This window comes from Rhincodon typus, chromosome 26 (assembly GCF_021869965.1).
Source record: "Rhincodon typus isolate 14 chromosome 26, sRhiTyp1.1, whole genome shotgun sequence".
NCBI lineage: Eukaryota > Metazoa > Chordata > Chondrichthyes > Orectolobiformes > Rhincodontidae > Rhincodon > Rhincodon typus.
In genome coordinates, this window is record NC_063357.1 from 30,933,144 (window position 1) to 30,955,737 (window position 22,594).

General features: G+C 42.3%; 1 protein-coding gene across 6 annotated transcripts in view; it reads left to right on the forward strand.

Annotated features, from left to right (window-relative positions):
• The window catches only part of mtmr4 (myotubularin related protein 4), a 141,868-nt gene that overhangs the window by 27,571 nt on the left and 91,703 nt on the right, over positions 1-22,594 (forward strand). The window contains exon 1 of one of the 6 annotated variants that reach the window (XM_020517585.2): positions 17,771-17,873. The exons of the other annotated variants lie outside the window; for them this stretch is intronic. The gene's annotated coding sequence lies outside the window, so the exon portion shown is untranslated. Of the gene's footprint in view, positions 1-17,770; positions 17,874-22,594 lie in introns of those variants that run through there. 6 annotated transcript variants of the gene reach the window in all.

Genomic DNA, 22,594 nt, shown 5'->3' on the forward strand with positions numbered 1-22,594 from the left:
CTTTCCGTTAACCCTGTATTCTGCTTTCAAGTTTGTCCTTCCAAAATGAATCACCTCACACTTTTCAGGGTTAAATTCCATCTGCCACTTCTCCCAGCTCTGCATTCTATCAATGTCCCTTTGTAACCTAGAACAGCCCTCCGCACTGTCCGCGATCTTGCTAATCCACCCTTCCACTCCTCCATCCAAATGATTTACAAAAATCACAAATAGAAGAGGACCCAGGACAGATCCTTGTGGTACACCACTCGTAACTGAGCACCATGTTGAATATTTTCCGTCCACTACCACCCTTTGTCTTCTAAGGGTCAGCCAATTCTGAATCCAATCTGCCACATTTCCCCCTATCCCATGCCTCCTTAGCTTCTGCATGAGCCTACCATGGGGAACCTTATCAAATGCCTTACTTAAATCCATGTATGCCACATCCACTGCTCTACCTTTATCCACGTGTTTGGTCACCTCTTCAAAGAATTCTGTAAGGTTTGAGAGGCATGATCCACCCCTCACCAATCCATGCTGACTATCACGAATCAAACTGTACCTTTCCAAGTGATTATAAATTCCATCTCTGAGTCCTTTCCAATAATTTGCCCACCACTGATGTAAGCCTTATTGGCTTCACCAGTTTCAAAATCTTCCCAACCTGTCCATCTTCCAACTCCCCTATCCGCTCCACCCTTCCCGCTGACCAACCACAATAACCCCCTACTTGCATTCACCAATCTCCATCTACCTACTCTTCCCCACAGCCCTACCCCACCCTCCCTCAATTTATTTCTGGGCTCCCCTCCCTCTCCCCAGTCCTGACAAATGGTTTCGACTCAACGGTGACTTTCCTGCACCTTGGATGCTAGAAGACCAGTGCTGATATTGTTTTGGGCAGTGAGAGAGAAAAGAGTATCTAGTCCTACTTTTTTTTTGATAATGTTTGAAATTGAGGTTAAGGTTATTGAATGTTCCATCTGGTGCCAGAAGTGATTATTTTTGTTTCTTTCTTGCTGCTATCACTAAATGCTGCATATAGCCCACGTTTTAAAGTTACAATGGTCGCAGTTTTGATCGTGGAAAGGTTACCTCCAAAATCATTTAAGTGCCAACATTTCATTGCGCAAGCAATTGAGGGATTGGGAATAGATGAGATTCTGGTACGAGGTTGTAGACTTGTTCGCCAAGCTGGTGTGTTTGATTGCAGACGTTTCGTCACCCTGCTACGTAACATTGTCAGTGCACCTCCAGTGAAATGTTAGTGTTGCGTCCTGCTTGTTAGTTATATGCCTTGGTTTGCTGGGATGGTTGGCATCACTTCCGGTTTTGTTCTTCAGTGGTTTGTATATCTGGTCCAGTTCAATGTGTTTGTTAATGGAGTGCCAGGCCTCCAGAAATTCTCTGGCATGCCTCTGTTTAGCTTGTGCTATTATGGATGTGTTGTCCCAGTCGAATTTGTGTCCTTTGGCCATGTGTATTGAGACTAGTGAGAATTGGTCATGTCTCTTGATGGCTAGTTGGTGTTCATGTATCCTTATTGCCAGTTTTCTTCCACTTTGGCCTATGTAATGTTTGTCACAGTCCTTGCATGGTATTTTGTATATTACTTTATTGTTGGTTGTGGGTCTGGGGTCCTTTTACATTCGTCAGTAGCTGTCACAGGGCGGTTGTTGGTTTGTGGGCTACCCTGATACCTAGGGGTCTGAGTAGTCTTGTGGTCATCTCTGACATGTCCCTGATGTACGGTAGGATGACTAGTGTGTCTGACTGTGTTGTGTTGTCTTGTTGTGGTCTATCATGGAGGTAATGGCGGATTGTGCTTTTTGGTTATCCATTTCTTTTAAGAAGTGCTCCTGTTCTGCTTTGCACAATTCCGGGTTGCTGCCATGTGTTATGGCTTGTTTGAATAATGTCCTGATGCATCTCCGTTTATGCATGTTGGGGTGGTTGTTGGTGTAATTAAGTATCTGGTCCATATGTGTTGTCTTTCTGTGTAAGCTAGTCTGGAGTTCCTCGTTGTTCTTACATTCCACTATTACGTCCAGGAAGGGTAATCGATTGTTGTTCTGTCTTTACTGAATTTTATTCTGATGAGGATGTTATTTGTGTCGGGTTTCTTCTAGTCTTGTGTGTTTGATAATGACGCAGGTGTCATCTACCCACCGGACCCAAAGTTTGGGTTGGATAGTGGGGAATGCTATCCGGTCTGATCTTTGCATTACCGCTTCTGTTGTCAGTCCTGATATTGGGGATCTCATTGGTGTTCCATTGGTTTGTTTAAATATATGGCTGTTGAAGGTGAGGTGGGCTGTAAGGTACAGATCCAGTAGTTTCAGTGTCCTTGTTGATGCTGTTGGTGTCGTGGGGTGTCTGCCTTCCTGATTTGTCCAGCGAAGCGACAATTGTCTGTTTGGCTAGGTCGATGTTAATGGATGTAATGGTCTCAACACACATGGACAAAGAAGGGCACAAATTTGCCTGGGACACCACATCCATAATAGCACATGCCAGGGAATTCCTGGAGACCTGGCATTCCAACTGGAACTCCATTAACAAACGCATTGAACTGGACCCGATACCCAGACTACTGAAGAACAAAACCATAAGTAATACCAACCACCCTGGCAAACCAAGGAATATAAATAACAAGCAGGACAGAACACCAACACTTCACTGGAGGCGCACTGACGATGTTACCTAGTCGAGCGATGAAATGTCTGCAATCAAACACGCCGGCTCAGTGAGCAAATCTGCAACCTCTTCCACAACCCGAGCTACAAATCTTTTCAAAAACTTGAGATTCTGGTATCTTCGGAATGTTCATTGCCTTGGAGTTTGGCCACTGAGTTTCCTGTGAATACACCCTGCGGGTCTATTGATCTTAACTGCGAAGACTTCTCAGTCATTTGCGAGCATAAATATTGGAGCATAATCTTCGGCAGAAAGCATTTTGTGTTACTATGGCACACGTATTAGAAATGTCTGAGCTGTATGAATTGTACCTGTAGAGCTTAAGCTTCATTACTGCAATAAAACCAGAGGAATTCTGTGATGTTTTGAAGAGATACAGTATCAGCAGTTGGCTCACATTTTTGTTTAATGTCCTCTGTATCATTATTGCATTCTGGCCCCTCAAACCATTCAAACACCGTGTTGTTATAGAAGAGCAGAGCTTTTAACTATCTAAGTTTTGCTTCTTGGAACTGTCCACAAAATTCTTTTTCATATTCCTTTTGTTTCCCATCCTTTGAACTTGGGTTGCAATAACTGCATTTAATCATCTTGCCTGATTTATTCATGAAAATAAAACATACCTGCAAATGCTGGAAATCTGAAACAATACAAACCAGTGCTGGAGAACCCAGCAGTTCTGACAGCCTCTGTAGAAAGTTAACCTTTGAAGCCCAGTAGCCCAGTGACCCTTCATCAAAACTGAAAGCAGTTGGGAAAAGGTGGGGGTTCTGATGACATGAAGTAGGGGAAGTGGGGTTGGTGACGGAGTGAATAGAATACATGGAGATGGTGCTAAGAGAAAAAAACGGAGAGGCAAACAAAGGGATTGGTGATAAGCTGAGTGGGTGATACATGTATGAATGGTTGGAAATGGGTTGCCTGTGTTGGGAATGACCCATACAAAACAGGATTTTATTTTGTGGGGGTGGTTAGCGAATAAAGAGGAAGGTGTTCACATTCTGAAATTATTAAGCTCCGTGCTGAATCCTGAAGGCTGTAAGGTAGCTAGACAAAAGATGAAGTGTTGTTCGTCCAGCTTCTTTGAGCTTTGCTGGAGTATTGCAGCAGGCTTGAGACAAACGTTGACATGGGTGCAAGTTGTTGTTTGAAGTGGCATGCAACTGGAAGCTCAGGATCATTCTTACAGAAAGTGTAGGTGTATCACAAAGCAGTCACCCAGTCTACCTTTTGTCCCCCCGGTTTGGAGGAGAGCACATTGTGAACAGCAAATATAGAATATTAGATTGAATGAAGTGCAGCTAAATTATTGCTTCAAATGGAAGGTGTGTGGGGGGCCTTGGATAGCAAGGGAAGTGGGAAATGGGCAAATGTTACATCTGTTGTGATTGTATGGGAAGGAGGTATGGGGAGGAATTGAGTGGAGGAAGTGTTGTCAGGGCTGTTCAGGAGGGAATGGTTCCTCCATAATGCTGATTAGGGCGGGGAGCAGAATCTGTGTCTGGTGATGGAAATTGTAGCTTATGATTTTTTGGATGCGATGGCTGATGGGTTAGAAAGTGAGGACCAGGGAAGTTCTGTTGTGGAAGGGCAGGGAAGGAGTGAGGGCAGAATTATGAGAAATGGGTCAGATACAGCTGAGGACCCTGTCAACCATGGTGATGTACAATTCTTGGTTGAGAAAAGAGGTGGACAATTCGCAGGTCCCTCTTGCGGAACGTGGCATTGTCAGAACAGAGATGGAGAAATTGGGAGAATGGGATGGAGTCCTTTCAGGATAATTAAGAGAACCGTGGATCTAGGTGACTTTGTAATAGAAATCAGTGACCAGCCTATTGCTGGAAATGAAAACCAAGATGTGACAGAAAGGGCGGAGTCTGAAATGGAAGGTAAGAGCTGAATTGTTGTTCGGGGTATAGCTTGTGTGGTGTGTGCAAGTAGAAAAATTTTATCCCTCTTATTTTTGGAATCTCTGGCAATCCAGCGGCTGTAAATTGAATTGCCCTTTGAATTAGTATGCCTTTTGCAATTAACAGTAAAGCGATAGCATAAAAGATGCAAAAAACTTCAAAGAAGAATAGAATCATAGACTCCCTACAGTGCAGAATCAGGCCAATTAGCCTTTGAATCTCACTGACCCTCTTTTTAGATCATTCCACTCAGACTCATAACCCTGCAAAGGGTTTTTACCATGGCTAACCACCTAACCTGCACATCCCTGGACACTGCGGGCAATTTTTTTGGCATGGCCAATCTACCCAACCTGAACGTATTTGGACTGTGAAGGAACCTGGAGCTCCTAGAAGAAACCCACACAGGCATGGCAAGACATGCAAACTGCGCACACTTGTCCAAGGCTGGAATTGAATCCATGTCCATGGCGCTGTGAGGCTAACCATTGTGCCATCGTGCTGCCCACTTAAGTAATTTATGAAGGGCAGCAAGCATTTGATATCCACAAGTTATTAGTTAAATTTGCTTAAGTTTTTTTCATATCCTTACAGTACAGATAGAGGCTGTTTGGCCCATTGAGTCTGCACCGACCCGATCATTTACATCTTTGTGGAACCTTGCTGAATGTAAGTTGATTGTCGATTGCCGTATTTGCCTTCATAACGTAACAAAAAAGTACCTAATGAGCTGTGAAGTGTATTGGGAGGCCTAGAAAATATACATATAAATGGACTCTTTCCTTTATTAAGCTATTGATATTGCTTTCCTGTTCTAGGTCATCTTGAATGGCATGGAACCGCTGAATGATTTGCTTTTGCTGCTTAGAATCTAATTCAATGTTTGGCAGTTAAGATTGAAACCAGATTTGTGGAATGCACTAATCTGTATATTAGTTAGACAGCTACATCTTTGCCCAGTGGTATCAATGTGGATTTCACAAGCTTCAAAATCTCCCCTCCCGCTACCGCATCCCAAAACCAGCCCAGCTCGTCCCCGCCTCCCTAACCTGTTCTTCCTCCCACCTATCCCCTCCTCCCACCTCAAGCCGCACCTCCATCTCCTACCTACTAACCTCATCCCGCCCCCTTGACCTGTCCGTCCTCCCTGGACTGACTCCCTAACTCCCCACCTACACTTACCTTTACTGGCTCCATCCCCGCCTCTTTGACCTGTCTGTTTCCTCTCCACCTATCTTCTCCTCAATCCATCTTCTATCCGCCTCCCCCTCTCTCCCTGTTTATTTCAGAACCCCCTTCCCCTCCATTTCTGAAGAAGGGTCTAGGCCCGAAATGTCAGCCGCCTTGCTCCTATGATGCTGCTTGGCCTGCTGTGTTCATCCAGCTCTACACCTTGTTATCTCTACATCTTTGCTGTCCTTGGTTGTCCACAGATAATTAGAGGAAATGCCACTCGTAGCACTGAGTACAGGTTTGAAATATTTGAAATAAAACACTCCAATGATCTGAGTTAAAGCAACAATAAAAGTAAAAATTGTTAATTGCACAGTCTACAATGATGGAATTTACTTTTTTAAATCACTTTTCTTGGAGTAGTCTTATTACATAGAAATATATCAAAATTACAACATGGAAGTAGGCTATTTAGCTCAACCCATTCATATTCATGTTTACCTTCGATGTAAGCAGATGGTCTGAATCCAACTTTTCCATCTGTTGTATAGACCCTTGTACAGGTCATCTGTCTAATTTTAACTGACAATTTTTTTCTCAATCACTGGATATAAACTCAGTGCTACCTTCTCACTTGGCAATTCAGCTTTTCCTTCTAAAAGCTGTACTTTGATTCTGTTGACCAGTTCTTTTAATGTGGCCAGAATATTTGTCCTTGTTTCAATGCAATACGTGCCTGTGTTCTTGAGCGTGTTATCGAGCAGTTGTGTTTGCTTTGAGTATAGAAATTACAGATGTAGTGTTCCCTACCTTTTAGATCATGTTTTTAGGCTATCACGCTAATGGGCAGTGAAGTGTATCATCATTTTGTAATTATTTTCCTGTCAATGTTGACAAGATTCAAACGATGATGAAAACTCATCACATGAGGAAACCGAAAGCAGTTGCCTTGCAATTCAAGTCTGATAGTACTGAATGTTTGAAATAGCCTACTCTTCTTGTTCAGCCGATATTGCTGTCTAAGTCTGTTTTAGCTGTGATCTAAATTTTCAGTTATTTATTCAGAAAGCATAAGTCTGGTTGTGGTGTGCTATTTAAGTTTAGGCTCACGTTGCCATTCTGAGGTGATGGGATTTTTCTGTTGTGTGCATCACTATGTACCATACAGATTTGAATATAATGGTGGGAAGGCAATGGCCTAGTGATATTATCAGTAGACGATTAATCCAGAATCTAGCTAATGTTCTGGGGTCCTGGGTTCAAATCCTGCCATGGCAGATGGTGGGATTTGAATTCAGTACAAAAAGTCTGAAATTAAGAATCTGCTGATAACCGTGGAACCACTGTCGATTGTCACAGAAACCCATTTGGTTTACTAATGTCCTCCAGGGAAGGAAATCTGCCATCCTCACTTTGTCTGTCCTAAGTGTGACTCCAGACCTACAGCAATGTGGTGGACTCTCAATTAGGGATGGGCAATAATTGGTGGTCTGGCCAGTGGCAGTTACGTCCTGTGAACGCTTTTTTAAAAATTCTGCAATGTAAGTATATTCAAGGTTGTGATAGACTTTCAATCAGTTAGGGAACTAAGGATTACAGGAAAAAGACAAGAAGATGAAGTTGAGTATTATCAGACCAGCCATGTTCTCAGCGAATGGTGGAGAAGACTTGATGGGCTGAATGGCCTACTTCTATGTTTTATGGTCTTAAAACAATCTACTTGCAGGTTAAATACTGTGGTTATGAAATGAAAGCTGATGATAGTGGTGATATTATGCATAATATATGCTCTCCTGCTCTCTCGCTTTTCAAATCCAATGTGGATGAGTTTGATAGATAGTAGGAACTGCAGATGCTGGAGAATCTGAGATAACAAGGTGTAGAGCTGGATGAACACAGCAGGCCAAGCAGCATCAGAGGAGCAGGGAAGCTGACGTTTCGGGCCTAGACCCTTCTTTGGAAATGGGGGAGGGGAAGGGGATTGTGAAATAAATAGGGGGAGAGGGGGAGGCGGACAGAAGATGGATAAAGGAGAAGGTAGGTGGAGAGGAGACAGACAAGTCAAAGAGGCGGGGGTGGCGCCAGTAAAGGTGAGTGGAGGTGGGGAGTTAGGGAGGGGATAGGTCAGTCCAGGGAGGACGGACAGGTCAAGGGGGTGGGATGAGTCTAGCAGGTATGAGATGGGGGTGGGGCTTGAGGGGGGAGGAAGGAAGGGTTGGGGGGGCGGGGACAAGCGGGGCTGGTTTTGGGATGCGGTGGGGGGAGGGGAGACTTTGAAGCTTGATGATTAATTTCAACTAAAACAGCTACTTTTTTTAAAAATGGAGATTGACAGGTTTGCTTCATTTGAGATTAATTAATTTGAAAATTTTGCACCCCCCCCTGCCAAATCAAGCTGAAAGTTGTATCAAAGTTCCTCATTCTGGCCCTTTTTTGTGTCAGAGGACCCCCCAAATTCAGTAGTACTCTAGTGAAAAATATTAGTTGGCACTGAATTCATGAGCACAGTGAGTGCTAAGAAGAACTCTATATATGAGCAATAGTTTGGAAAATATCCAAAGAGCACAGGTAACTGGATATTTGATGCTTGCTATTGGTCCTGTGTTTTATGTAAAAAAAAACATTTTCCTGAGCTTTGAGCTCAGTTTATAGAATTAATTTTACAAAGTAAATATCGACTGGACCTTGCAGCATAAGATGTAAAATATAGGCATAGAATTCAGCCCATGGAGTCTGCTCCACCATTTGATTATGACTCTGTTTCTCAACCCCATTCTACTCTCCTCTCCCCTCCCTGTAACTTTTTGATCCCCTTACTAAACAAGAACTTATCCACCTCTGTCTTAAATATACTCAGACTTGGCCTCTACAGCCCTCTATGCTGAAGACATTTCCCCTACCCTCAGTTCTAAAGGGTCATCTCCTTGCTCTGAAACTATGCCCTTACGCCCTAGTCTGTCCTGCAAGACAGATGTTTCCACAAGTACACTCTATTCAGGCCTCTCAGTATTCTACACGTTTCAATTAATTCCCCCCTCATCCATCAATACGGATCCAGGGTCCTCAACACCTCTTCATATGCCATGCCCTTCATCCGCAGGATCATTATTGTAAAACCACCTCTGAATCCCCTTGAAGGCCAGCGTATCTCCCTCTTAGATACGGGACACAAAACTGCTCACAATATTCCAAATGGGGTCTTAACAGAGCCTTGTGTGGCCTTGGCAGTAGATGCCTGCTCTTGTATTTGAGCCCTCTGTGTGAAACATTGCATTTGCCTTCCTAACTGCTAACTGAACCTGCATGTTAACCTGAAGAGAATCCTGAACCAGGACTCCCAAGCCTCTTTGTGCTTCAGATTTCTGAAGCCTTCCCCCATTTAGAAAATAGTTTCCGACTCTATTCTTCCTACCAAAGTGCAAAACCTCACACTTGGCCACATTGTACTCCATCTGCCACATCTTTGCCTACTGTCCTAACCTGTCCTTCTGTAGCCTCCCCACTGCCTCAACATTTACTTGTCATAGAATCATAGAATCCCTACAGTGTGGATAAAAGTCTGCACCAATCCTCTGAAGAGCATCCCACCACCACCTACCCTTTCCCCATAATCCCGCGTTTACCATGGCTAATCCTCCTAGCCTGCATATCCTTGGACAGTACGGACAATTTAACATGGCCAATCCACGTCTTTGGGCTGCTGTTGCTGCTCTACTGTCTTCCCTGCTAGGCTCCCCTTCCAACCAACTCGGGTCAGCTCCTTCCTCATGTCTTTGCAGTTAACTTTACTCAATTGTAATACTTCATCTGATTCAAGCTTCTCTGTTGAGCAAGGTGAATTGTCATATTACAGTCATTGTCTTCTAAGGGTTTCCGCACTTTCAGCTACCTAATCAAGACTACCTCATTAGACATCACCAAATCCAGAATTGCCTATTCCCTAGTGGGTACTATCACAAGCAGCTCCAAACAAAATCTCATAAACATTCCCTGAAATACTTTTTTCTTGGGATCTGCTACCAACCTGATTTTCCTAGTCCACGTGCATATTGAAGAAACCTCCATGACTATTTTAATAGTGCCTTTCTTGTATGCTTCTATTTCTGATTTATTTTCTGCCCCATATCCAGACTACTGTTATGAAGCCTATACACAACTCACATCAGGGTCTTTTCCTTTGCAGTTCCTCAACTCTACCCACACAAATTCTATGCTTTCATGTCCCATTTTGCTTCTTGCTATTGGTTTGATTTCTTACTAACTAGGCAAGTCTCTCCCCTCTGCCCAGCTGCCTGCCCTTTCAATAGGGCACGAATCCTTGGGTATTGGTAGCCCTGACCTCCTTGCAGCTACATCCATGATGCCCACAACATTGTAGCCGTCAGTTTCAATCTGTGCTACCAGCTTACTACCTTGTTTCATATGCTGTGTGCATTTTAGCACAACACCCTCAGTACTGCATTGATTACCTCCCTTCTCACAGTTGTCCCCTTATTTGCTGTGCCTGAAGTTAGATTCCTGACCCTTTTTTCCCTACTGAGTACAAGAAATATATCCCCAGAAAATATGAATTGAGCAAAAGTATTACTGTTTAGAGACAAAAAAAAACTGCAGATGCTGGAATCCAAGGTAGGCACATGGGAGGCTGGAAGAACACAGCAAGCCAGGCAGGATCTGGAGGAAAGGAGAAGTCGATGTTTTGGGTATTGCCCTTCTTCGGGACTGGATGTGTAGGTAGGGGCAACTGCAGATAAAGAGGGGTGGGGAGGACAGCGGAATGGTGGTGATAGATGGACACTGGTAATAGGTATGACCTGGTTGATCGATGGGAGGGATGAATCCAGTTGGTAACTGAAAAGGAGGGTGCTCCCGATGTGGTCTTCCCTCCTTCAGGGAGACCAAACGTCGACGAGGTGACTGTTTCACCAATCATCTTCGCCTGGCCTGAAACAGGCAGCCTAACCTCCCTGGTCACCACCCATTTCCTCCAGTGTCGCAATGAATCAGATTGCGTATTTTGAGGATCAGCACCTTAACTTCTGCCTGGGCATGCTACAGCCCAGAGGACTTAACAACATTGAGTTCTCTAATTTCAAATAACCTTCCCACCCCTCCCCTAGCTCATGTTCCAGCCATGCATCCTCCCTCCTTTCTATTCCACCGACCAAGGCTCCTTTCCAACTACCAACCGGATTGATCCTTCCCGTTGACCGACCAAGTTGTACCTACTACCAGTGTCCACCTATCACCACCGTTCTGCTACCCATCTCTTCCCCCCTGCCCCCACATTTTATCTGCAGCACCCCTTACTCCCCATATCCAGTCCTGAGGAAAGGTAATACCCAAAATGTTGACTTCTTCTTTCTTCCAGATGCTGCCTGCCTTGCTGCATTCTTCCAGCCTCCTTTTTGCCTACCAAGGTATTCCCGTAGTCTGTTCTTACTTCAGTAATTTCAACCACATAAGCTTAATTGGCAGGTTTTGCAATCAATGCAAAACATTTATTTTTGCCACAAGTATTTGTGCTATACTCAATGCAAGTACAGCAGCTATTCTTATACTTCAGTATTTGCAGTGATTTTTTTCCTTTGAAGATTCACAGCAGTCTTGCAGATGTTTGTAGGGTCCTGTCTTGGGGTACTACAGTGACACTCGACAACAGCAACATTCTTGTAGAATGTACAATGTTGTCCATGAATGTAGCACCACTCACTGGGATACTTAGTGTACCCCGACCTGAAGCATCTGCTGCACCTGCTACACCCTTCACATGGATTGTGAATGCTGTCCAGTGGAAAGCACTTCTCCCTTTTAGTGCCATAGCGACTCCCTGCAGCGCTCCCTTTGCCCATCAGTTAAAAATTGTTACCTTGTTTCTTTTTTCACTGATATATTGCCCAACTATTTACAATCTATGATAACAAGGTGCAGGGCTGGATGAACACAGCAGGCCAAGCAGCATCATAGGAGCAGAGAGGCTGATGTTTCGGGCCTAGACCCTTCATCAGAAAAGGGGGAGGGGAAGGGGGTTCTGAAATAAATAGGGAGAGAGTGGGAGGCGGATAGAAGAGGGATAGGTGGAGAGGAAACAAACAGGTCGAGGAGGCGGGGATGGAGCCAGTAAAGGTGAGTGTAGGTGGGGAGTTAGGGAGGGGATAGGTCAGTCCAGGGAGGACGGACAGGTCAAGGGGGCGGGATGAGGTTGGTCGGTAGGAGATGGAGGTGCGGCTTGAGGTGGGAGGAGGGGATAGGTGGGAGGAAGAACAGGTTAGGGAGGCAGGGATGAGCTGGACTGGTTTTGGGAGGAGAGATTTTGAAACTTGTGAAATCCACATTGATACCATTGGGCTGCAGGGTTCCCAAGCGGAATATGAGTTGCTGTTCCTGCAACCTACGGGTGGCATCGTTGTGGCACTGCAGGAGGCCCAGGATGGACATGTCGTCTGAGGAATGGGAGGGGGAGTTGAAATGGTTCGCGACTGGGAGGTGCAGTTGTTTATTGCGAACCGAGCGTAGGTGTTCTGCAAAGCGGTCCCCGAGCCTCCGCTTGGTTTCCCCGATGTAGAGGAAGCCACACCGGGTACAGCGGATGCAGTATACCACATTGGCAGATGTGCAGGTGAACATCTGCTTGATGTGGAAAGTCTTCTTGGGGCCTGGGATGGGGGTGAGGGGGGAGGTATGGCGGCAGGTGTAGCACTTCCTGCGGTTGCAGGGAAAAGTGCCGGGTGTGGTGGAGCTGGAGGGGAGTGTGGAGCGGACAAGGGAGTCACGGAGAGAGTGGTCCCTCCGGAAAGCAGATAAGGGTGGGGAGGGAAAGATGTCTTTGGTGGTGGGGTCGGATTGCAGATGGCGGAAGTGTCGGAGGATGATGCGTTGGATCCGGAGGTTGGTGGGGTGGTACGTGAGGACGAGGGGGATTCTTTTTTGGTTCTTATTGCGTGGACGGGGTGTGAGGGATGAGGTGCGGGAGATGTGGGAGACACGGTTGAGGGCGTTCTCGACCACCGAGGGGGGGAAGTTACGGTCCTTGAAAAACGAGGACAACTGAGATGTACGGGAGTGGAATGCCTCATCCTGGGAGCAGATGCGGCAGAGGCAAAGGAATTGGGAATAGAGGATAGCATTTTTGCAGGAAGGTGGGTGGGAGGAGGAGTATTCTAGGTAGCTAGTTGAAGGAATTCTCTTCTGTGAAAACTGAGGCAGAGGAGGAAACTGAGTCATTGAATTTATTGAAACAGAGTTAGATTTTAGATTTTTGATAGACAAGGAAGTCAAATGCTATGGAGTGCAGATGGGAAAATGATGTTGAGAACACGCCAGATCAGACGTGATCATAAATGTTCAGATCAGGCTTGAAGGCTGAATTGCCTACTCCTCCGAAGCCCTGTGTTTAGGGTTGGTGTGGTGCCTGGTGCCACATTGTTAGATGCAATTTTTTTTTATCTTTAGGGAGAGTCGGCAACTGTGCAGACTGTAAGGGCTAATTGGACTTTTATTCTATTCTCCTGTGCGGATTATAATCTTGTTAGAGGGACATTTTAGGGTTTACATGTTGCAATGATAGTGTCACTAGCCCAGGTTCAGGTCCCCCCTGTTCCAGACATGTGTTATAATGTGTCTGAACAGATTTATTAGAAATACTTAGAAGGCCATTCAGTGCCGCCTTCTGAGTGCAAATACTGTACTTCAAAATAGACTAATGCACTAAAGTGATGGTGAAAAATGTTTCAGTAAAGTGATGTTGCTAACAGTTTTAAAAATTAATATTTTAAAACCAAATTTCATTTAATGCATTCTTTTCAACTTTTAAAATACTTGTGCAATGTCCACACATGGCACGTTTACTTTTTGACACCAGTGGTTTTGCATATTATGTTGCTTTATCCAATCTTGTTTTGGATAAAGTAAGAATCACGGTTAATCTTTAGTGAAAAAAATATTGTTTTTTCTTTATTCATTCACGGGATGAAGGTGTCGCTGGCTAGGCAGCATTTATTGCCCAGAGGGCAGTTCAGAGTCAACCACTTTGGGTCTGGAGTCACATGTAAACCAGACCAGGTAAGGATGGCAGCTTCCTTCCCTGAAGGACATTTATGAGCCAGTGGGTTTTTCTGACAATTGGCAATGGATTCACGGTCATCATTAGACTCTTAATTCCAGATATTTTATTGAATTCAAATTCCACCATCTGCCATGGCAGGATTCGAACCCGGGTCCCCAGAACGTTATCTGGGTCTCTGGATTAATATGATAATACCACAAGGCCATTACCTCCCCTGAGGTAATTCTGTATTTAAAGAACCTTTTAAAATCAAAGCACTGGTGATACTTGAGTCTGTCAGCATTTGTGCAAGAGAAAGAGTTAATGTTTAGAGTCCAATGTGACTTTTCTTTGGACTTCTGACTTCAAGTTCCAAGGAAGAATCATAGTGGACTCCATGCAACTGTTTTTCTGTCTCCACTGTTGCTGGCAGACATGTTGAGTTTCTCCAACACTTTGTTTTTATTTCAGCATCCACAGTACTTTGCTTTTATTTGACTGTATTTTAAAATGGCCTGTCGCATTGAAGATAATTTGATTTGTAGGTGTTTTGAGCGTCTCTGCCAGTAATTACATGTTTTGTCGGTATCTTCCAATGCCAGAATGGCTGCCACCTGTGCACATGGTGCAGGTAATGTTACCCTACTGCCTCATGGATTTCTGATTTAGAGAGGGGGTGACATTGGATGGTTAAAATTATTCACAGTTCTGTAGGACAATGCTCCCTTTAATTTATGTAGCAATGCAGCCCTCACAGCACCAATATTTTATTACCGGAATCAGTCAGGTTGGCTGATATTGTCCACCTAATGGAGCAGGAAATGATCTGTGCCTGTGGATGGGGAAATGAGTTTGCACGTGTAGACATTGATCTCTGGATGTCTGTGTGTACAGATACACTTGTGAGGAAGAAGAGGTGGTGTTTCTGTGGTGTCTGCAAGTTTGTGCTGCTTCCCATTAGCTGTAATATTATTAACATAGATACAGAGATGGCTTAGACTTGGTCCCCAACTCTAAACATGTCGAAGTTTGTAGATTACACTAAAATGAGTAATAGACCAACCTGTAGAGAGGAGACCAAGTCTGCAGAGGGATACAGACAGGTTAAGTGAGTGGGCAAGGGTCTGTCAGATGGAGTACAGTGTTGGTAAATGTGAGGTCATCCATTTTGGTAGGAATAACACCAAAATGGACAATTATTTAAATGGTGAAAAATTGCAGTCTGCTGCTCTATAGAGGGACCTTGGAGTCCTTGTGCAGCAGGTAAATTAGGCAAATGGAATATTATCCTTCATTACTGAATGAATGTATTTTAAAAATGGGGAGGTTATGCTGCAGCTGCATAGGGTGCTGGTGAGGCCACACCTGGAGTACTGTGTACAGGTTTGGTCTCCTTAGCTGAAAAAGGATGTCCTGGTATTGGAGGGGTTACAGAGGATGTTCATTAGGTTGATTCCAGAATTGAGAGGGTTGTCTTATGAGGAGAGATCAAGTAGGCTGGGACTGTACTCATTCAAATTTAGAAGAATAAGGGGTGATCTTATAGAAACATATGAAATTATGAAGGAGTAGGTAAGGTAGAAGCAGGGAGGTAGTTTCCACTGGCAGGTAAAACTAGAACTAGAGGGCATAGCCTTAAAATAAGGGTGAGCAGATTTAGGACTTAATCTTCACCCAAAAGATTCTGAACCTGTGGAATTCCCTGCACAGTGAAACAGTTGTGGCTACTTCGTTGAATGTTTTAAGGCAAAGATTTTTGAAGAGTAAAGCAATTAAGGGTTATGGTGAGTGGGCAAAGAAGTGGAGCAGAGTACACAATGGTCAGCCATGATCCTATTGAATGGTGGACCAAGCTCCGTGGGCCAAATAGCCTACTCCTCCTATTTTTTATGTGATGTGATGTTTAGACCAAATGATGACCCTTTAAATGCCCCTGTTTTAGTTAACCAAGGTGTATTACTTAAATTTACTACTGTTGAATTCCATTAACCTATCATCCCATTGTAGTCTCCATTCATTCGATATTTATGTAAGCTTCCTAGTTTAGTGTTACCCATATGTTTGGACATCTTATAGTCTCCTTGACACGCATGTCAAATTGAAGGCATCCCAGAAGAGAATCCTCTGAAGCACTGCTGCAAATGTTGACACTCCTAGAATTGAGCCTTTCTACACCTTTTACCCCTTTCTAAGTAGCCCATGCTCCAATCGTTAATCATCATCTAATTGCAGAACCTATACGTTCTGAACCTATATCTCCTTTGGTACATTGTCAGAGTATTTCTGAAAATTTGAACATTGCATCAATCAAAGCAAAGAGTGACACCTCTTTGAAAGAATTAGTGTTTTAAAGCAGTCATCACTTCTGAAATCAGTGCTGCTGTGTCTGCTTATTTTCTCATTTTGAATATTTAATAATCATATATATATATATATCATACAAGCGTCTGTAACTAAATGACGTATGAATATTCAAGTTAGCTCTGACTACCTTTTGAAAATTAGTATTGCGTTGACTTCTTTAGTCTTCCAGTACATAGACCATGTCAGTAGCATCCTTAAATATGTCCAGTACCTCTCTTCTTTCCACACCACCTTGAATATCAGTTTATCATTTCTAATTTTTACGCACCATTTTAGTTTGCATTTTTCCCATTACAGAACCTATCCCGTTCCAATATTCTTTTTTGTAAACCAGGGGCAACATTGTGCCTCTAACTCAAATTACTCACTATTCCATCCTCTTTTGGAGCTCAGCTGGTAATCAATATTTTTTCTAATGTGTAGATAATATGCTTTTAATATTTTTGACATTTATTAGACTCTGCTGGAAAAACTTTTTTTTCTTGACAGTTTATATGCTTGTTTTTGAACTACTTTCATTTCTATTTGGTCAATTAAACCTTAGTACTCAGTGCATATTCAACACTATTTTGATCTGGGCTGTGTTTTTGAATAGAATGTGGCACTGCTTCTCTTTATCTGGAAGATTATAAAATAATACAACTAATGTTTCAAGTTAAATCATCAGGAATATTTGATTTGCGCAATGGAAAAAATAGATCCTAGTTGCTTTAGTTATTATATCTTGTAATCCTTTAACCCGCTATTTAGCGCGGAACTTTAATGTTGGATCATTGGAAAGACATGAAGAGTAGATGACTAATTGCCTATCTGCCATGTGCCTGTAATTTCTAATACAAAAGTCAAAGCCACACAGTGCGGAAGGATGTTGGAAACCTGGAATTAAAATAAGTCTGGCAACATGTGGGGGAAGATTTTCAGGTCGATCACTTTTCTTAAGAAGTTCAGCTGGGATCGAAGTGCGCAACCTCAAGATTAAAGTCCAAATTTGTTTATGGTGTCGCTTTGATCGAACATTTTATAGTGCACTCTCCGACGCACTTCGGAAGGAGACAGTTGTGTTTGACTGTGGAATTTAATACAAGTAATAAGCAGTTTATGGTTCAATGTGCATGAGGTTTGTACGAGCCATACTTTGCCTCTTGCACCGCAATGCGTGCTCCTGGATTGCTTGGACAGTGATTGACAGCAGGCATGGCCTCCCGCGGTACTAAGCGAATCTATTGTGCTCTGATGTTTCCGTAACTAATCAAGCTGAGGTTTTGTTTTGATCTTATCCGCTGTAAGGGTGGGAGATGCTTGAAAGTTGTAAAGTCTCTGAAGCTTGCAAAGTTCAGAGTTCACATTACAGGCAAATATGCCGTAAATTACTGCGACTTACAAATACTTAAAGTATCCAGAGTGCTTCCGAAAATAGGACCAAAGCCTCTGCGGTTTGGGAGAAAGTTGTATCGTGTTACAGATGGGTATGGGACCTGTACCTCGTTCCCAATTGTTCAACATAACATTCCTATTAAACTGGCCACGTCTTTCACGTTCTGGCTGTGCCTATGGAACACGTTGTACTCTAATCGGGGAGCTGACACGTCTTGCAGTTCCAAGCTACGCCTGCTCACGTTTGTGGGATGGGCAAGTGCAGTAAAAACGTTTCAGAAAGTCGCACTGTGAGTGGGTTAAATTGCAAACAGTGCACAAACTGTTCGGTGAGTAAAAAATAAGCTAAGGAATGCTATATTTATTTTACAATATATGCAAAGTATAGGTCTTCATTTCATATTTGCATGATCTAAGTCTGCGAATGCCGTGCAGTCAGAGGTGAAAGCAAAGGAAGCATTTCCAATCGTTCGACATTTGTTCATTTCCACGGACTGGCCGCAGTGCATACCCGACGATTTATGATCTCTTATAAATGGTTTACACAGAATAAACTCACCTCTGCTAACTCATTGTGAAATTTTGTACCTTTCACAGGTTTGGGAAATGCAAGAAGACATTTTAAATAGTGATATTGACTTAAACATGAAGCTGTCCGTACACGTGGGTCCGCCTGGTGGCCGTCGCAGTGCTTCAGTTTTATTGCATATAAAGAGAATTGTAGTTTGTCTTAAAATAATGTTATTTTACACAAATGATCTAGTGACGTGAACATTCTCCGTCACTTTGACAGTCAGCAAATTGGTGGGAAAAGCGGACATTGATTGAAAGTCTTTGATACAAATACCGCAATAAATCTAACTGGTTCATGAGCACAGTTTGGTTCTAACTAGGACTGAGTTGGGAGTGATACCCGTATCGTAAGACAAAGTTCTGAAAAGTGCAGCCGTTGTACGTGCATTTTGCTGATTTGTCACGTGTAAATCCCTATTAGTTACCCCAGCCCTTGCACAATTTTACAGATAAAGGGAATTCCTCACTGCGTTGGTCTGACCCTAATTTCAGTACAAGGTCAATTGATATGGATGCAAATATATATTTTAAGCATGCATGTGTATGTGTGTATGTATAGTGAGATTTAAGTAATTTGACTTTGATCTTTAGTGTTCAAAGAGCAACATAAAGGCTATTTAATTGGTTCCAGGAACGTTCGGTCAGCAGTCATGTCTAGATGGCCTACGAATGATAACATGGGAGGTCTGCTAATTTCTTCAGAAGGAAATTAGACAGATTTCAGATGACCTTGTGGATTTGATATCAGGAAAGCATAGAATGGAAGTTTGTGTATTTGCTAATCGGTGAACACGCTCTATTGGCTTTAGTTGTGAGATCTTACTTATTCATCTGTCATATTCACGGTGTTGATCTTTGCCAATGTAGTTAAATTTTGAAATTTTCTTTAAAATAGAGTAAGAAACTTGACAATACAAATGATCTAGAGCTTTGGCAAGCTGGACGAGATCATGTAGCTTTTATGCTCCTAGTGTTCGTAGACTGCTGGTGCAGTTTGTTCAACTAATCATTCATCCCAGGACACCAGGTGGTGTCAAGGACGGAGTTTTTGTTATATGGCCTTTGATATTGCACGATTGTTTCAAATGAAGACTCTGAACCTTTGCTTCAGATGTCTTCACTGTCTGTACAAGTTGTCAGACTTCTTTTCTGTCACCATAGAGTATCCTTACAGAAAATGTGCCAGTGTGTAAGTTTACTTTGACTCATTTTTGACCACTTGACAATAACAAGGCCAAGTATCTACAAGAAATTTGTCACCTTGAACTTGCAGTTTTCAGGCCTGGTTGGTGCTGATTTTTTTTATGTGAACTCGTGCAGATGCTCAGAAGTTATCGAGAGCTTTGGGCAGTGTGTCCAAAAACTTATTTTCCTTTTACTACATGTGCAATGCAGTGGAATAGTTTGTGAGACAACAAGGTGCAGGGCTGGATGAACACAGCAGGCCAAGCAGCATCATAGGAGCAGTTTGTGACTTTGTTTTGTGTTGGAGAATGTTTGTCACTCTTGGTGCATAATGGTGTATGATACCATGAGATTAGGTTCCATTGTTATGCTATTCTACAAGTAGTACACATGTTCATACCTTGACACCAAACAGTACACTGCATTGTTTGTGTTCCATTGTCCTGATCATTAAATGTGTCAAATGGACCAATTCAAGACTGAGACCTGAATTCTTGATTTACTCATTTGGAAAGAAATGAAATTTCTTGAAGGTCAGTGGATTACACAGCAGCATAAATATCAGATTTGACTGCGATAGTCCAACCTCACCATTGACTGTCATTACTTGATTGTCTGGCTCACTCAACACAGCACCCAGCTGCATTTAAGCATCTTAATGTCATTGGTTTTTCTACCTTGATTGTTATATTTCCTCAACTATATCACAAAGCAAACCAGCTACTTAAAATTATTAAAAATCAATTTTAGATTTTTTAGTATGCCCACTGATTATAAGTAACTTGAAATAATATAGTTACTACAAAAGAATTAGTAAAGATTTTATATTTTTGATAGGGACCCTCCTTTTTAAAGACAAAACTTAACAATTCAAATCACCCTTACTGCCCATCCTTTTTTTTACACTGACAATAATCCTTGTTCTCTGCACAGACTTGAAAGTTTATTTGTTCAGTCTGAGGTACAGTGACGAAAGTTGAACTCGGCACTTTTTAGGGTGCAGTTATAGTAGCAGTTTAGAATTGAAGAGTGCAAAATTAACATGTTAATCTGACTCAAATGCAGTAATGTCAATTCCAATAGGAAATGTCTCTTATTGCTTGGACAGGATGTTGCATGAAGTATGATCTTTTGTCAAACCTCATCTCTTGAAGTTTCTGTATTGTATACATGAGAAGTGTGTTTCTTTTTGAGTAGGTGGGGAACTAGCCTTGGAGTATTGGTGCTGGTAAATAGATGTGGAGGAAAAAGTTATTAGGCATCTTTTTGGATCATTGATGCAAAAAGATAGTGTCATCCCTGTTAAATAAATGAACTGTTTCATAAGTGATTTAGTACATTTTGGCTTAATTATGTGCTAATTCATTCCAAGTATTGTTCACTTTTTCTCTGCTGAATTTAATGACTTCCATCCTAAATTCAAATTTTAATTGTTGGTTTGAAATTGTATCTTGGTACAACTTGGAATAGGAACATGAGTATACAATTTAGCCTTGGGAAGCATTTCTTCCAATCAGAGATCAAACCAACTCCATATATATCTGAGATGGTAGGAACTGCAGATGCTGGTGAATCCGAGACAACAAGGTGCAGGGCTGGATGAACACAGCAGGCCAAGCAGCATCATAGGAGCAGGGAATCCAGCCCTGCACCTTGTTGTCCCATATATATCTGCCTTTGCTTCAAAACCCTGAAGTAGCATTCTGGATTTATTGTTTTACCATTTGCTTTCTTACACCTTTTTATAAGATTAGTGAATTCCTTTTGAGTGACAAGTTTCAGTTTCTGTAGTCTTGCTTTGGGATCACTTTTTTTAATCTTTGTTCAAGACACATTTGCAGAGATAAAATGTCTTCCGTATGTTACTGACCTGAAACACATCCATAGCTTGAGATACAGTCTGGTCAGCATACTACATGTTTAGTTTATTTTTCTGTCTCTGTAGTTCGGATTTATTTGCTCATTATTGTTGTATAGTAATTCAGCATGTTGAGCATTTGGTCTCCTGAAATGTCCTATTTGCTTTTAACTATTTCCATAGCTGTTTTGACATTGTAAACTATATGTACTGTTTATTTTGTTTTGCATTATAAATTTTATCATTGAAACTGTAAATGTTTAGTGCTCTTAAAGGAAGATTGCATTCATAGTCAGAAAATGTAGCATGCTACTCCCTGAAACTACAGGTCACAAACTGTGAATTCATTTAGAAGTAAAGACCAACATATGTGTAAACAGTATAATTTTAAGTTTCACTAGCCTCTGCTTTGTGTTAGTCTGTCAATTCATTATTCCCGTGCTTTTTTCACACCTCTTTGCATGAGTGATCCATTGCAAAAGAAGTAGCCTTGAAGGGTCCAGACCCGAAACATCAGCTTTCCTGCTCCTCTGATGCTGCTTGGCCTGCTGTGTTCATCCAGCTCTACACCTTGTTATCTCAGCCTTAATATTGTGCCATTGACACCTTAAGGTGTCCTAAGATCCTCCACAGCCAACTACTTTTAAAAGTGTAGTTGTTAAGCAAACATGATGAACAATTTCTATAAGGAGAGCTCTGAAGTTTGAGTAAGATGAGTGATGTTGATTTATTAAAAGATGGTGTTTAGTAAGGGAAGAATTGAATAACTGGGACAATTTATTAAACAAAATCAAAAGGGATTATATGCTGTTTCCGCTCAGGACTAGGAAAGAAGTTAGAAGTTCACACTTCTTGACATTGTTTCAGAAAATGTGTACTTTGTGTGGGGAAAGACTTCTGCATAGCTGTACGGGATGAATGATTATATAGCCCACTGATTCTGCACACCTAAATGGAAATGGGTTACTAATACTAGATACTGGAACACCACTGGCATCTAGAAAATGGTGTGCAAATAGGACTGGATGGTTTCAGGAGAAGTGGAAAAAAAGGAAGCAAGTTAGATGTAAAATCCATTCAGCTGAGGGCTGAGAGTTATCTCGGTCACATAAGAGAAAACAAGTTTGTTCTGGCCGGTGAATTTTCTCAAAAAATATACTCCTGACACCACTGTTCAGATCTGTATGGGAATGTTGGATTCACAATTTGTTACTGCAGTACTGAGGCACGTTTTTGTAATTTTGTGTTATGGCCAGCTAGAAGATGAAAGTAAAAACTTTATCAAAAGGAAGCATGGAAAATGAGTCTACCCTCCGTGTCAGGGAAACATTTGGAAAAAAAATTGAGGGACAGAATTAATATCCACTTAATAGAATCCCCAAAGTGTGGAAACAGGCTATTCGACCAAACAAGTCCACACCAACCCTCTGAAGA